This window comes from Terrapene carolina, unplaced genomic scaffold (genome assembly GCF_002925995.2).
Source record: "Terrapene carolina triunguis isolate 2854851 unplaced genomic scaffold, T_m_triunguis-2.0 Scaffold89, whole genome shotgun sequence".
Taxonomy (NCBI): domain Eukaryota; kingdom Metazoa; phylum Chordata; order Testudines; family Emydidae; genus Terrapene; species Terrapene triunguis.
The window spans coordinates 1187764-1205131 of record NW_020664440.1 but is presented as its reverse complement, the minus strand read 5'-3'; positions in this window follow the sequence as shown (position 1 = coordinate 1205131).

Below are 17368 nucleotides of genomic sequence, written 5' to 3'. Positions count from 1 at the left end.
AAAGTCACTGCAAATGTTGATTAAACATACAGCATCTTACTAATAAAAGCTTTATAACTACAGGACTAAATCAAAGTGCCAATTTTTTATGCTCTTTACCAAAATCAAACAGACATTCTGCAATCCACCCCGCCCTAGTATCAGTCACTTCAGGATAACCATTTTGTGAAGCCAACAAAATAATGAAATTAACCAGTTTATGGATGGCAGCCGGTTGGAATGATGGCTCCAAAATCTGCAATAATTAAAGGCAGGAAAGGACACAGATCATCCGGGGATGAGCGAAATAAAAAGGAAGGCCAAAGAGATCGCATAAATGGGATGCCAACAAGTCTCATCTTCTAAACAACCCTGATCATGAACACTGATGCACTTACAGTCCAAGCATGTGGAAACTGGTCAAGAACTGGAAAAAAGTATTTTATCCATGAATTGTAAAGCACCCGTTGCCACAAAGAAACGTAGGGACACTGAATGCAAACCACTGGAGCCAAGCTGTGGTCTGGAGAATAAGCAGTGCCAGCTGCTTCCAAGCAAGCGGTAAAATCCCACAATGGATGATTATGCAATAATCTGCCGAAGAAGAAAGTTTTGCTTAGCGTAAGGCCTGCAGCAAGAAGGTTGAAACTCTAGCTAGCTGATATTGTTGTTTATATACATCCTATTAGGAACTTGGTCTCGGTATGATACCATGTGGCAATGAGTCCCATAGGCTAATTATAACTTGGGTGAAAATATTTCCTTTAAAAAGTGTTATGAGGGTTGCCTTTGAATTTCACTTGGTGCCCCTTTTTCGTAGGTAAGAAAGAAAAGATATGAGCAGCCAGCTCCCCTTCTTTATGATGTTCATTATAGTGTCTCTCTCTTGCCGCTGCTACCGATTCCTCTTTCTAAGCTAAATAGACCTAATCTCGGCACTCTCTCCTTACGGGCAAGTCTTTCCACTGAAATCTTTTTCATGCCTTCGATTAGGTTCGCTGCCCTTCTCCAAATCCCTTCTATTTCTGCTACATCATTTTTGAGTTATGGTACCCCGAGCTGAACACCGCATTCACGGGGAGCTCACGACCCCCATTTCTAAACCCAACCTGCCACAATTTCACTATTATTCTCTCTCCATATATTAACACCATTGAACACATCTGCTTTCCTGAGCACTGCCATGCACTGAGCAGCTATTTTCCAATGAGCTCTTCAGTGATGACTAGGACCTTTAAAAAAAAAAGAAGAGCTACAATGACTTTGGAATACAGCCCCAGGTACGACGTGTCGTTCCTTCCCATTTCCAATAACTTGCACTTATCTACCTTGAATTTCATCTCCCATCGGGTTGCCCAGTAATGTGTCTTTGTTTGGGTACGTCTTCACTACCCGCCGTATCGGCGGGTAGCAATCGATTTATCCGGGATCGTTATATCGCGTCTCGTTAAGACGTGATATATCAATCCCCGATCGCGCTCACCGTCGACTCCGGAACTCCACCAGAGCAAGCGGCGGTAGCGCAGTCGACGGGGGAGCCGCGGCCATCGATCCCGCGACGTCTGGACCCCAGGTAATTCGATCTTAGATACTTCGCGTAGCTGAAGTTGCGTATCTTAGATCGATCCCCCCCTAGTGTAGACCAGCCCTTAGATCCTAATAAATTTCTTCTCAGTCATCTCCACATTTGACCATCTTACTGCTTACTCACCTCTTCCAGATTATTAGTAAATTGCACACAGTCACCTGTCTGCACACCTCATGGCTGCATTTCTACGATGCAAAGCTTGGCCCCTTTCTGCACTTTATATAAAATGTGCAGTTTTGATAACACCGTTTCTTTCCTCTGAAGGAGTTTTGAACTCTAACACTGCTTTTGGCCCCTGAGATTCAAGTCCACATCTCGCTGCTTCCCAGCCCCACTCCTGCAAACACTGATGCACACGAGCAGTCCCATTGACTTCAGTGAGCTACTCCCATGTCTGAAGTTAAACGTGTGCTAAATCCTAACAGGATAGAGGCCTAAAGAACCCCCTTAGCTTTGCTTTTTTTATTCCAGTTAGAATGTTTCCATTTTAGAAACAGCATCAAAAGAGTGGCCTGGTGTTATTTGACAAAGCTCATGTCTGCTGAAGAGAAAGACCCACCACATTTTCAAGACATCAGCTTTCTAAAAAGAACTGGCTACTTTCCTCTTAGGAAAAACAATACCCTCTACCTCAGCTAAAGAACTCCATCTGGTGTAAGATTTCTGAGTCATTGGCTTATTAGCAAAATTGTCTCAGAGAAGCATAAATCTGATTTGCTCAGAAACCAAATCCACATTTAGACAAAAATCACAATCTGCTCTTCCCCTCTAAATCACATTCCTTTAGTTTCCTTCAGTTCATTATCATCAACAATTGTCAGCTTTTGCCAGCCCACTGTCGGATGAACGCTACTTCAAATCATACACGCTTTACTTCCCCCAGCCATGAGACTTTCAATCAATGCTGGTCTCGCAAATTTCACAAGAGGATATTGTTTGCCTGATGGGTAGTCCATCCACATGCTCTGCAATTTCCACTTGGTGGCATTTATGCTGAGACTCCTTTTCGGCCATGTGTTCAGACAATTCCCATTTGTTTTGTTTTTTCCCTGTTTATCTTCCCAATTTAATTTGCTGTCAGAGCCATTCTTTTGGTTTGTATCTTTTCACTGCTGTCACCGCTCAGCTGCTCTCCAAGCTTCTCTTTTAACGGCACATTTCTCTTCCACTTTGCGCTGAGCCGTTGCTGCTTGGAAGGCCAACGCTGTAGACTTCTTGGGTCAAGTGTGAGATTGTAGGTTTGCTCAGGTTAATTTTTCAGTTGCTTTTTGCTGGTTCCCAGATGAGTCCTGCTGGTAAATCATCAGGCGCATAGAAGGGAACGAGATTTGGGACAATATGCTGCTAATCTGAGGGAGCGTAGTTCACCAACTGTGCATTTATATTCTTTTCTTTTCCCGCTCGGCCAGCCTCTGAGCTGGGGAGATGGTATCTTATAACAGCTGCTTGGTAAGAGATGGAATGCGTACTTCAATGTCAAACACTGCACCGGTCACGACAAGTATTTAAAATATATCATAATAATAATGATTATGAATTTGTACAGTGATAGTCACAGACCAGGATCCCACTGTGCTAGGTGCGGTACAAACTCCGAACAAAAACACCGTCCCCGGCCCTGGCTCATTAGGGGCAAGTAAGTGGAAGCATGGTCTTGTGGTGAAGGCCCCGAATCTGGTTCCAGGAGGTCTATGTTCATTTCCCAGAGACTGTGTGAGAGAACTTGGGCACATCACTTAAGTTCTCCATCTGCACAATGGGGATGATATTACTCCCTTTCTCCCAGATTTGTCTGTTTTGACTGTGAGCCTTTTAAAGCAGGGACCTGTTCCTGAACGGTGTCTGTGCAGCATCTGGCACCACGGTGCCTCTAAGTGCAACTGTGCTACCAATGAGAACGATTTGATTCTGATCTCTGGCACACCAGCGTCAAGCCCAAGTAACTCAGTGCATTCCAGTGGAGTCACTCCAGTGTAAATGAAGTCACTGAACTCAGAAACGAGCCCATTCTATTTGGCAGTTTGTTAATACAGAAATTGACTTACAGCCGTTTCCTATTTTATAGGCTGATACAGAAGGAGAGTCGTGCCTAACACGGTTTGAGTTTTACAACTGTTCCTTCGGCACTTCTTTGGATTTTGTTTAGCTCACTTCTGCAACAACAGCTGGGAACCGTATTTCCTTCAAATTATAGTGAGATTTAGTGTTATCTTAATGGGATAGAAGTGTAGCCTGAATTATTTTTAGCAGGCAGCACAATATGTACTAATGGATAATCAAGTCTATGTACAAGGGCATTAGCTTGTCTAGGATGGCTCATGTTTGAGCCAATTTTCAACGTTATTAATACATTCGTAATTCATACTGACTCTGCAATTGATGGTGCCATGTTTCACCAGGATACATTTGGGATGTCCACCATTTTAACATGATGATATGGAGCATTTGGGAAGAGGGCTTTGCATACAGATGTGGGCATGCATTTCACTTGAATGGGAATGGGATTTTCCATTCTGCTAAAACTTCAGAAACTTGGGCGGGGGGGGGAATCATCCTGGAGCAGAATGAACAAAACTACTTTGAATTTTTTTCAGAGTGGCTGCCCAGCTCCCCAGTGCCTGGCTGCCCACTCACCCACCCTTTAGGAGAGCAGCCCCAGGGGCTGGCCAGCTGGAAGCCAGCCGCTCAGCTCCCTGGAGTGCTGGGAATCCTTGGGAGCGGTGGGTCCCAGAGAGCGTCAGCTCAGTAGCAGCTCATCAGGCAAGGTGCTGAGGCAGCAGGCAATCAGGTGAGCAGTTGAGAAGCCCGGGAGCCTGCAAGGAACGCTGCCAAGATGCCTGGGGCCAGGGATGTGAGTGTTTTTAGCCATCGTCTATGTCAACACAAGAAGCATGGGCCAGATCCTCAGCTGGTACAACTGGGCGGAACTCCATGGGAGGCCACAGAGATCAGGAGGAGACCTATGGAGGCTGTGATGTTGTCCCCATGCTGGTCCCAGGGTATCAGTGAGACAAGATGAGTGAGGCTATATCTTTTATGGGACCAACTTCTGCTGGTGAGAGAGACAAGCTATTACCTTCCCACCTTGTCTCACCTATGTGGGGAGGCAGATTATTCCACATCTGCTTGCTGGGGTTCTTATACTGTCCTCCAAAGCATCTGATGCTGGCCACGGTCAAGGACAGGTACTGGACTAGCAGGTCCTTCGGAACTGCCATAACAGATCACACCTTTATTCCTACAGTAAACAAAGTGGTACCCGTGATGGACCTGGCTGCAGAGAAGTAAAATCTGAGGCCCCAGTTAGTGTTTAGGTTAGGGTTACCGCATGCGCTTAGCTTTACGCAGTGCGAGAAACCCCAATGAAGTCATGACTTGTACGCAGCTCGCGGGTTTAGAGTACATCACCTGTATAGCGGATTGCTTTCCCTTCCAACACATTAGGCTCAAGGTTCTTTAGGACTAGCCAGCTCTCTTTATGTTTCACAAAGCATCATCATTCTACCATCCAGACCAGCGAATGTTCTGATTTCTGCTACCGGCAAACATCACTAAAGACGGATGCAGCAGGAGGCATACAGTCTCACTATAGAGTGACTAACACCAAGGCTTTATGCCAGCCCATCCAACTCAATGGGCTTCAGTAGACACTGAGTCAGGCCTTCGGAGCTGTCTATATTCTGATTAAGTAAAATAAGCAAAGGGCAAGATTATTTTAGAGCAATGTTAGCTTGAATTTACATTGCTTTATCTACTGAGAAACAAGTGAGCCAATTAACGGTGAGTACTCAGTATGGTTGCTAATGCATGTCCTGGCTGGGAAGAATTCTTTGCTATCTGACTTGCTGTGTTAAGGTGCATCACATTAAATCATTCTCTATAGTAATTATTGCTCCCAATGATGTCTCTTTTCATATGAGTTTTTATTTCACAAACTATGTTGTTGAGACATAAAAGCACTGCCCTTCTAGGCCCAAAAGGGGAATGTAAGGACACTGAAATAAGGAGACATCAGGGCAACCTTAAATCAGAAAGTAAAATTCTTTTTTAACGCTATTTTTAAATATCAATTTAAAAAGAAACCTTCCATACCTGCACTTCCTAGCAACTGAAAATTGAAACATCCACGTGAATGTAAGCTGCATGAGAGGAGACCTTTTTCTAAAATGAGATGCCTTGGGTTCAGTCAATTAAGCACTCTGACTGGACAAATTCAAATTTTGTAAGTGGAGCATCTATTGGGTTACACTTTCAAATATGACTCAAAGTACCTTGTAATGAAACATTATGCCAAACAACAATGTACTGAGCTGAGGGAGATGCCCAGTGAGGTACGGCACAGAGAACACCAAGGCCCAAGCTTAGTAAATATCTTCCTTACTGATCTGGAAAAGAGAGCACACTGATGATACTAGCCTTGAAGGAGTTTCAAATACCAATGACGCCAGAGAAATAGAAGCAAAAGGGCCAACAGAGAGATAAGAAACACAGTTAGAAAATAACAAAAAGGAAATTTACCCTGCGGCGGGGGGGGGAAAATTAGTTACTTGTGTGTGGGGGGGGGGGTAAGTGATCAAAAATACAGCTATCCAATGATACAAACACTGGGAAAGCAGCAATTCTGAAAGAGACCTCGGAGTGAGAGTTTAGTAGATCAGACACCAGTTTGCAAGGCAACATTGCAGCAAAAATGGCCAAGGTAACTTTGGACTGTATACAGTCCCAAGTCTGCTCTACAGTACAGAAAGCTGGTGAACAGGCTACCCAGGGTATCCGTGTGGAAAGGGACCCCTGGGGGGATGTAAAACTCTCTTAGTGGCTCTACACCACTCCACATCTTGGTCTCCAGTGCAGAGGACCTGGCCTTTGAACTCCGCTGACACCCAGCTGCTAGAATGGTCCATGGGACCTCAGGCAGCCAGGCACAACTCACATCAGCCCTGAGGGAGAATCCTGCTTGGGATATTTAAAACCAGGCAGGGCAAAATACTAGGAAATGATCTGTAGGGAGCAGCCCTGCACTAAACAGGGGACTGGATTGGGTCATTCAGTAGGTCATTTTCCATCTCTAACTCCTAAGTTTCTATTCTGATGAACCACATAGGATATTCTCCTATAGATACACACCCGTATCCCAGATGGGCTGGATAGGTGTGAGTTGATACTCAGTTCAACTACACACACAAGTTCTGCCTGCTTATCTGAGCCTCTCTGAAAATGGGCTGGAAATTCTGCCTATGTCTCTCGAGACTTCTGGCTTTTCCATTTCTGCTTCCAGCTGTGGGCACTCTGATACACAAAATGCCAGGAAAGACTCCAACACTTCCGATCCTGCTCTCTGCTGGAACCCAGGACTGCAAACCTACTGCAAAGGGAAAGGAGATGATTATATGCCAATTTCAGGCCTAAAGAACCCCCTTTGCTTAGCCCATTGATGAATGACAATTTTTCAATAGGGGAGAAAATGAGCATTTAAGGATTTTAACGAAAACAACTCCAGGAAAAGCTTTATCGTTGTGTGTACTGGTTGGTTCTGAAACTAGCAAAGCGTCAGAGCCTGGAGTCCAGGTTTTCCTCCCCTAGTTTGTCCATCTGTACTTTGAACACACCGTCTGCAGAATATTAATGCTTGTGCTATGGGCATGGATTTGTAATGGGTAGCAAACAGAAATTTACTGTAGTCAACAATACACTGTCAGCTGTGATCACGAGCAGGACCAATATGGTTCACTGATTATCTGAATTACTTCAGGGTACCTAAGCAAATCCCTCTAGTGTGTCACATCCACCACAGGAAAATTGAAGATTTTATGCAAACAAGAACATTTAAAATATATACTACCTAGAAAGGGCTCTTAGTGCTGAAAATCCAAAGGGGTAATGGATGTTCCTTTCTTTTTACATCATTTACGTTTTGTAGGACACGATATAAGCACACTGCCTTCTGCAGACTCAGTGAAGAAAAAAAAAACATCTTTGACTCATCTGTTTAGGAAATAGTGACATGTGTCAACCAAATCATTGCTGTACAGAATTCTACAGTTTCAGCTGCTGTCAGCGGGTTTCTTTACTGAAAATAATCAATGGCTTTGACAGATAAAGAGAGCTAATACTCTGACATATTTTGATACATCTTGACAGCTTTTTTGACAGTAGTTTTCCACTGTCAGTCTACCGTATTTGATTTTTAACTGGGACCCATGAGAAATATGCCTGTGGTCTTTAGGACTGGATCCTCGCAAATCAAACGAGCAGGGGCAGTGCAGCCCTTGTCTAGTTTTTATTCACCATTATCTATCATTTTTCAGTGCTTAATTACTCATTTTTAATACCTTTTCCGATTTTTTTACTCTCGAGAGCTCCTGGTAAGGCACATTTCAACTCCCCTTTGCTGCTCCCTTGGCAGGCGGGCACATTTCATAGGGTTAGAGTTGGAACCGCAGCTACTGTCTAATGTCATCCTGTTCAGATTGACAGTTTGGTTCCATCAAGAGCTCATCTGCTCTGCTCTTCTGAGACTCCAGGCACTTAAAAGAAGTTATTAATATAGATTATGAAATATTCAAACACTTGTCCATGCAAGAGCTTGCGGGCCAAAGGACCCCTTCATTAAAATTCTTTATACAAAACAGTGATTTAATCCGCTTTCCTTCATAAATCAACAAAGGTTCCTTCTCCGAAGTGATATTATACATCAGGAATGAGTCCTTTGAAAGGAACCCAAATTACTGTGCACCGGATCCTCAGCTGATGTAAATCAGCATAGCTCCACTGGCGTTATGTCATTTTACACCGCTGGGATCTGGCCCTTTATGCAAATTGCCTGCAATAAAAAAGCCCCCCCCCCCCCCCAAGGCTGAGGACAAAACTCCCTGATATTCAGTATTTGGATAAAAGGCTCGTTCAATAATTAAATTTTTGAGCTAAGGGGTCACCTGAGAATCTACTTGCTGTCATTTCATTTGTTACTGTTATAGCTGCAATTTACAGGTGGATTTTCATCTGTGCTGGTTTGAGGTTTGATCTGAATTTATGAGCTGGTAGAGTTTTGCCTCTAAGTACAGTTTTTGTTTCCAGTCCTAAGTGAATTAGGAAAGTTTACAATACAAGGTGTGAAAATCCCCTTTGCTGTAACAGTTCTTACCGAGAGCTGTTGAGATGAATGTGTGTACAGGAGGGTAGTAAATAAAAAGGCTCATATTCACAGCTCATTATTCCATATACTACACAGGGGATAAAAAAATTGCATCCTGGCTTTTGATGTATCACTGTTGGATATGTTCATAGTCCATCTACACTAAAACATAGTACTTCAGCTCCTTTGCTTAACAACACCTGATAACTTGCTCGACATCTCAAAGAGTTTCTTTGGCATCCCTTCTTCCCTGGGCCTCATGAATAAAACATTTATCCCGTCAGCAGCTTTAGCAAAGAGAAACAGCCAAGAGCCATCCATCAACGTCAGCAGCCGAATTACTGAGTGATTTCAGATCCTCTAATAACTCTGTTTCTTTATGAGTCTGTTGATAAACAATGAAATAGTGCTGGCACCTGGCTTTTGATGAACGTTAATTTTTTAGCATTATCAAACCCTGTTAATAGAGCTCTTCCCTATTAATGTTGATATTTCAATTTCAAAAATGCCTGCAATGCTTTTCACCTTCATGGGAATGCATTGGGGTTTATTTCTGATTTGTTATGAAGGTCAACCAAACCTACTCACATTCAACCTGCTGGGACTTATATCAAGGATAAATAGAGTCTTTACTGCACATGTAATGTGTTTCATTTATCATTGGGAATCACAAAGTAGTAATACACTAACCTTTTTGTAAGGTTGTTAATGGAAACCAAGCATTTGGTGATGAAAACCTATGCTATAAAGCTTCTGTTGTCGGACGAGTCCAGTGAAGCTTGGAGATCTAAGTCCTACGAGGAAATGGCCTATTGGGTTTCACATGATTCAAGCCTGCAATACTGATGGGAAAAAAACAAACCGTATGAATTCACACCCTATTCAGAATGTGCCAAAGCAAAATGAGGCCGATTAAATAAATATTAATGATACCAGCCCTTTCCGAGTACTGAACATTCTCAAAGCCCCGAGAAGAGTTTCTCATGCCTTACTTAGGGACACAAGCACTTCTGACAGCAAAGTCTCTCACCTGCCACAGGTGCATGCAAAACTCTGGTGCTCAACCCCGAAACCCCTTACATGGTGAGTGGTGCTTATACATGTGAGCTGGCCACTGGAGTCAAAAAGGCACTCGTATCAGTCACGTTTTCCAGGGTTCCCCCAATTTATCTGCACATGGCGTATTTGTTCACCTCATGTAAGTGGCAGAAATGTGCAGACACACTGGTTTGGGCTTCACTTGGAAGATCTGGTTCTAACTTATCCATCTTCAAGTGCTGCATGATAGGTAAGTAAATATCAACATACAGATTTTGCCGAGGAGAAAACCAAGGCAGAGAGCGGTTGGGGTGAGATTTTCAAAAGTGACTTTGGAGCACAAGTCCCATTGGCTTTCAACTGGATTTGTGCTCCTAAGCCACTGGCGTTTAGAAGTTCTAAGTAATCTGGCCAAGGCGACACACCAAAATCAGTGGCAGAGCCATTATTCAAACACCGCATTTCCTGGCTGGTGACCCTAGTCCAAAGAAGTCTGATTAAAGCAGCCCCCTGACCTGGAACTGCTGAAGTCTTAAGGCTGGGCGAGCTAGTAAGTGTTTGTTACTGCCTGATCCACAGAGGATATGAATCTGCGACAACTGCCAGCTAGGCTCATTGGCCTTTAGCCCAAGCTCTAAAGGCCAAACGCTTTTAGCTCTGGAGATCCTGGGTTCAATCCCTGGTGACAGCTAAAAGGACAGTTTCTGTTCAAGCACTAAACTCCCAGCTGGGAGCTAGACAGCGGTGGTAGGTATTCCAGGCATGGGAAATCTTAAAGAAAGTATAGGATTCAGGGCCAAATATGGCCCAGATCTGTTGACTCAGAGGGTCAATGGGTGCAGCTCCATTAAAGGGCCAGAGGCCAGCCTGGGGCCCAGCAAGCCCTGTACACTGGTCAGACCAGCTGAGCAGGGGAAAGGCATTGCTTATAAAGAGCTGCAGGAAAGGGTGTGTTGGGGGGCGGAGGGGAGAGGAATTGGGGAAGGGACAGTCTTTGAAGCAGGGAAGAGACTCCAAGGAGCAGCCCGGCATCCACCATCTTGGACTCAGGGCAGGGAGCTGGGAAGAAACAGGCAGGGACACCAGACTTAATAATCCCCAGTGGGCCGTCATGGTTCCGGTTACTGCGCTGTTTGAAGGAAGAGTCGAGAGTGACAGAGCCCGAGGTGTTCCGAGTTACACCATGGGCCTTTAGCGGATACCTTGGAAACATGTAATAATAAATTACCCCGAAATGGGATTTGTTTGAGGAATGTTTGGAGCGACCCTGAGAAAGGGGGGCAGGGGAGACCAGCAACAGAGACACTGGCCCTTTCATGTTGGCATGCCTCACCAGTCACCTAGCTTCCCTCTCCCCCACCCAAAACGATAACTTTTCTCCTTGCAGAATGGCTAGAGACTCATTCTGATGGCAAACACTAGTCTTTCAAATTCCGTTCCCTAGGAAGGCTGGATCCTCAGCACGTGTCAAGGAGAGTCACTGCAGTGAATTCAGTGATGGTACATGGATTTACATCAGTGGAGGACCTGGCCTGATAGTTTTATTCACCATTTTACTTCTCCACATGAAAATAAAATTTCCAGCTAGATTTTGCTGTAAAATTACTCTTAAGCCACAACAATTAATCCACAGCCTCCACTATTCGAATAGCTTCACCAGACAGACAGACAGGGTGAGGGAAGTGGCTAAGATTTGAACTGATCTTCTGTACAATTTCACTGATGCATCTTAAAATGAAAACTATCCTGTCTAATCTGGACTGGATCAGAGTGTCCTCTTTGGTGAAATAATGACAGCTATTGTTCCGGAGAAGCATATTATTTCTTGTCCTTCAATTGCAGAGGAAAGTGACAGTGAAGAAAAGTAGTAACTGTTGAAGTGCTGGCACGACAGGGTGGAATTCCACCGAGGATACACAGCTCAAAAGTCTAACAATGACTTTATGTGCTGACAGTGGGTAGGTCACCGGTGAGCTGAGATCACAGTCTGTCGTGCCGACCAGTATTGTCTCACTGTTTCTTTGTACTTCCCCATCTGTGTTGTCTCGTCTTTCACTTAGATTGTAAGCTCTCTGGGGCATGGACTGCTTTCTTTGTTCTGTGTTTGTACAGTGCCAGACACAACAGGGCCGGTCCATGCCTGGAGATCCTAGGAGCTACCGCAATACAGGGAAATAATAATAATGTTGTTACCTCCTGCTCAGTTGTAAGTTTCAGGCCCAGAGAAGAGAGACTGGGTCAAAACAGACCAACCTGACAGAAGTTGTCCCTGCGCCTCTAGGGAAAAGCTGAGGGAAGATTGAAATAATTGGGTTTGTTTAGTCTGGAAAAGAGAAGACTCAGAGGGGACATGAGAACAGTTTTCAAATACGTAAAAGGTTGTTACTAGGAGGAGGGAGAAAAATTGTTTTTCTTAACCTCTGAGGATAGGACAAGAAATAATGGGCTTAAATTGCAGAAAGGGCAGTTTAGGTTGGACATTAGGAAAAACTTCCTAACTGTCAGGGTGGTTAAACACTGGAATAAATTGCCTAGGGAGGTTGTGGAATCTCCATCATTGGAGATTTTTAAGAGCAGGTTAGACAAACACCTGTCAGGGATGGTCTAGATCAGTGTTTCCCAAACTTGGGATGCCGCTTGTGTAGGGAAAGCCCCTGGCAGGGCGGGCTGCGCCAGTTTGTTTACTTGCCACGTCCGCAGGTCCGGCCGATCGCGGCTCCCACTGGCTGCGGTTTGCTGCTCCAGGCCAATGGGAGCTGCTGGAAGCGGCGGGGGCCGAGGGACGTACTGGCCGCCGCTTCCAGCAGCTCCCATTGGCCTGGAGCAGTGAACCACAGCCAGTGGGAGCTGCGATCGGCTGGACCTGCGGACACGGCAGGTAAACAAACCGTCCCGGCCCGCCAGGGGCTTTCCCTACACAAGCAGCATCCCAAGTTTGGGAAACACTGGTCTAGATAATACTTAGTCCTGCAATGAGTGCAGGGGACTGGACTAGATGACCTATTGAGGTCTCTTCCAGTCCTATAATTCTCTCAGCTATCTTTGTCATATCAGTTCCTTGCTTTTCTTCCACTCTGAATTTGTAAATGTAAACTACGTTTTGCTCATTTGAAATCTGGAGTCTCTCCATCATAAATCAATTTCCTTGGGAGTTAATTACCATTTTTTTAAAAATAAAAAACATAGTGAATCACATAACAAGGTACTTGGGACTGTTTTTCTACTTAGTTAAAAAAGAAAAGAAAAAGAAAGCCATCTTCTAGATATTGACAGCAGCTGCAGTTGGAGTTCCCAAGGCCAGAAATGCTTTGTTTGGAATAAAAAAAAAAAGTCTCTTTTCCCCCATATCCCTACTGAAACATGTTGCATGCTTATCAACTGGAAACATACCTTGCAGCCATTTACATCATATGCTTTGTTATTATAAGTTATAATAAGAGACAAAAGGAACAGGGTTCTGTGACTGGAGGGCAAACTTTGCAACTGCTAATTTGTTAGGGGTGACATTTCTGATAATGCTGCTATATTAGAGCTACTATTCCATGATGTAATTTCGCCATAATATCATATCACAGGGCTTAATAAGAGAGAGAGAGACAGACAGAGACATCAACAGATCTATTATAAAAACAAAGAAAGGCATTAGGAAATTTCTTTGGCTGAGTTGTATATTGACTTCTGGTCAGCTTTTCAAAAGAGTTTCATTAAATTTATGTCATCAAAAATATAACATATGAACTTTCAGAACAGGAACTCATATCAGCAAGAGTAACACAATTGTTTCCCCCCATTTTATGATTTATCATCCACTCCATTATATGCTACACGGGCTGTCATTTTTCTTTAAATGGGTTTGATAAAAGATCTCTTGTTCTACTCGGCCAGGTATAATTATTCACCACCATTACGTATGAACTAGTACAGAAGCCAGCTGCAGGTAGAGTGCTGGCTTGGAGACGTAGAATCTTCCTCCTGGTACAGGCTTTCCTCCTGCACTACGCCACAGCCAAGAAAAGGGGCTAATTAAAGTTTAAGCAAACCTTCTCCCTCACTCGTGATTATATACGTGGATGGCATGTGGCATAATTGAAGTGTTTGCCCATTGCAGCAGCAATGCCCCAGCCGTTAATTCAAAGCAGGACAGCACAGAAGAGAAGTGACTTTGCCATGCCACAGATCAGCATCATCCTAGCTTCTCTCTCCGAGCTTGTGGTGAATTCCTTGTTTTCCATGACTGCTCCACTATAATTGTCAGTGGTTCTTTGCCAGTTCTCTGATTTCACTAAGGAGTGTCACCTGGCCACAGCAGAGTCCCCACTGACTTCTATGGGATCAGGAATCGTACCCACGGACCTGGCTAATCTGTATGGCCCCAATCCTAGGAGATGACCCCAGCAAAGAAACAAGGATCTGCTTGCACTATCAGCCCCTTTTTGTTCACAGTTTCTAGGCATTCCCTTATCTGCTCTTAATTACCAGCGGCTATTTTTACACCATTTTCCCCACTTCCTAATTGCCCAAACTTCTTTTCTTGATGATTTTTTGCTGAAGGTGGATTTCAGGACTTCAGTATCTCAGCCAATTTCGAGTCCTCATTAGCACGACCCCTCATTAACAAATGCCCTACTTTCTCGCCAGTACTTCTATTCCCCCTGATATGTTTGTAAAAGTCTTTATTATTCCCCCTAGCTCTTTGACGAGTATTAACTCACTCTGCTTTTCTGCTGCCCTTCTCTTTTCCCGGCAAGCACTAAATGCCTGTCTGCTGTGGTTTGGTTGCCTGTTCCCTTTTCATGTTTCTGTGCTGGGTATTTTTAACCTCAGGCCTTTGAGCCCAAGGCCACACTGCCTGCTTCTGGTTATTTGCTTCCTTCTGTTCCAAAGGAACCAGAACCCATCGCCACGCCATCCTGGTGCCGTTTAGGGTTCCCAGCATTCTCCTCTGGTTGATTTAAGGATTCCTCTCATTGCACACACTGCGCTCCCTCTCCCTGTGTATCATCGGTATGAACGGTGGCATCGGAGATGCCCCATCATGCTGGGCCCTTACAGACACAGCATAAGAGGCAGTCACTGACCCAAAGAGCTCACAGTCTAAACAGGCAAGACAAAGGAAGGATTATTAGCCCTGTTTTAAAGGCAGGAAACGGAGACACAGAGAGATAAAGTTATTGATATGATATGATATATGATTTGTCCAAGTTCCCACTGGGAGACTCTGGAGTCCAGACCAGTGCCTTAGTCACAAGACCCTCCTTTCTCTCTAATCAAACTAAAACGCCTTAGAATTTCATCAGGGTTTTTGCTTGGATGACGGGAGCCGCGTCTGAACAGTAAACCAGAGCCTTCAAAGTTTTCTTTGCTGCAGTCTAATCTCCTCACACTGCTGGGTCCTGCGAACCCATCGCTTACTAAGCTAAAGGGAAGTCACTTGCCCGCTTGTTTCGAAAGCTAACCCAGCAAGAAAGGATACGAAAGGATAAATGTAATGGTCTCTGACTTGAACAATATCTGATTAGCTCTGCCAAGGTAAACAACCAGACCTGGGGCATTAATATTATCTTTCATACAAACTTTGTAGGACGCACTGTTGTCAAAAAGTCCACAGAGATTTCTTGTGCTGTACTGGGTGGCACTTCATCTTCCTGAATCTGTGACCCAGCAGAAATTACTGTCAACTCTCTGACCAATCGAGGGGTATTGATTCACCTGTTACTATGGCAACCCATTAGTTCTTAGATCCATGTCTCTTATGCACTGCTTAATCTGCCACGGCTAAGCCTAGCATTTTGACACTCTCTCATTCTAATCCTTAATTAGTTTATTTGATGTGGCCTGCACATTGTATTTTTATACAAAGTAGATATTGAAAATACAGTCCTGGTGAGCAGGGAACCGAGGATCAAAATCAGTATGTTGTCAGCTAAACTGGTTATTACAATGAAGGAAAGAAACAAACACTCTGTAGAAAGCACGGTAGGCTCCTAAAGTGGTGTAAAAAATATAAAATCACAGTCTGGCCATCTGTCACCCAACACTGTGCCTCTGATACGTGACCTGTTTTGTACCTACTCTGTCCATGTGATTCCATCAAAATCATACCCAGCTCACACTAGAGGCACTGAGCAATTCTATTTGATATTTAGCTTCTTGAAGATTCACTCTGTTTGAATACAGAAACCGTCCTTCAATACCAAAGTAAACAGAGCCCATTCTCTGAGACTTATCTTCCTTCTGAGAGGACGGCTGTTTAAATTTAAAAGAAGGAGGTGAGGTGAAGCGGATCAAGGTCCCAACCAAAACGGAGCACACGAGTGTGGAGATGGTTCCCTTCTCTACAGTGGGCTGAACCAAAACCCTAGATCAAAAAGTTCATTCTGCTCATTTGTCATTTTCTTATTCCCAACTCTGTGCTTTTTCCTATGCAGCCCATGAGAGCATGAGTGGTAGGGGAGCTGGCACTTGGAGAGCTGCAGGAGACAGGGAGATGGGGGGAAGATTTTAGTATAACAGTATTCAAGTAAAATTTCTACCCTGACATCATTCAGTGTCTCAGCACGGCACCTGCTAGCACTCTGCTTGTTTCCTGCTTTGATCTTCCCATCACTGCAGGGTACTGCTTTCCAACAGCGAGTTGGGAAAATAAAAACCCTCACCCTAACGAAAAGTATCAGTTCTAACCCTTTAAAAACAACAGCAGCCTTTTGGTTCACTGTAAAAAAACTGGTAGATGCATAACACCATACTAAGGTCTATTTAGATGTAATAGGCCAGATTCTACACTAAAGTTATAATGGTGCAAATCCCAACTGATTTACGCAACCACTCAGTGAAGTATCAAACTCTAGTTTTACACTAGTGTACTGGAGCTGAGAGCACAATACAGCCCTATATACTCTGTCCAAATTGGTGATTAGGTGCAAAAAGAGTGCAGAGATAAAGAGATCATCGTTCAAATGATTCTGGCATATTTTTAAATGAAACATCACAGTAAAATTACTGACAGAACTAGACTTTTAATATAATCAGGATCATTTCACCCTAAAGTCCTGGAGACTTCCCTTATATACTGACAAAGGAGTTAGGAAAAGATAATATTTCAGAGGTTTTTAATGTTTTCATACCTTGGAGCTGAAAACTGTAATGCTGATCTTTTGGCTAATGGTTCATAAATTCCAAATGAAAGGCTTCCAGAGGTCACACAAAGTACAACCACTCCCTCCAAAAAATTGAGTCAAAATAGCTTCCACCAGCTCTGCTGATCATATGGGGTAGGCACTAGCAAACATGGAACAACAATATATACCAGTCATCTGTCATCCTATTTCCACCATGCAGGCAACCTGATCCTAAAAATCTGATCACATTAGATAACATTAATTTGCCCCTCTGCATTCACAACAGGTAGCTTCTGCTGATTACACTGATGCCCATTAGGAACTGATAAATGCGATCAGCAACATTTGTCCACTAAGAAATTAAACCTGAAGCTTATTTCATGTTGATTATTAACTTCCAGCTTTGGGAAATTCAGTTCACGAGTGCAGAGGAGTTAAGACAACATGATATAATTCAGAGACAATCAATCATTCTTATCCACAAACTAGACAAAGTCCTTAAAGGCCAGA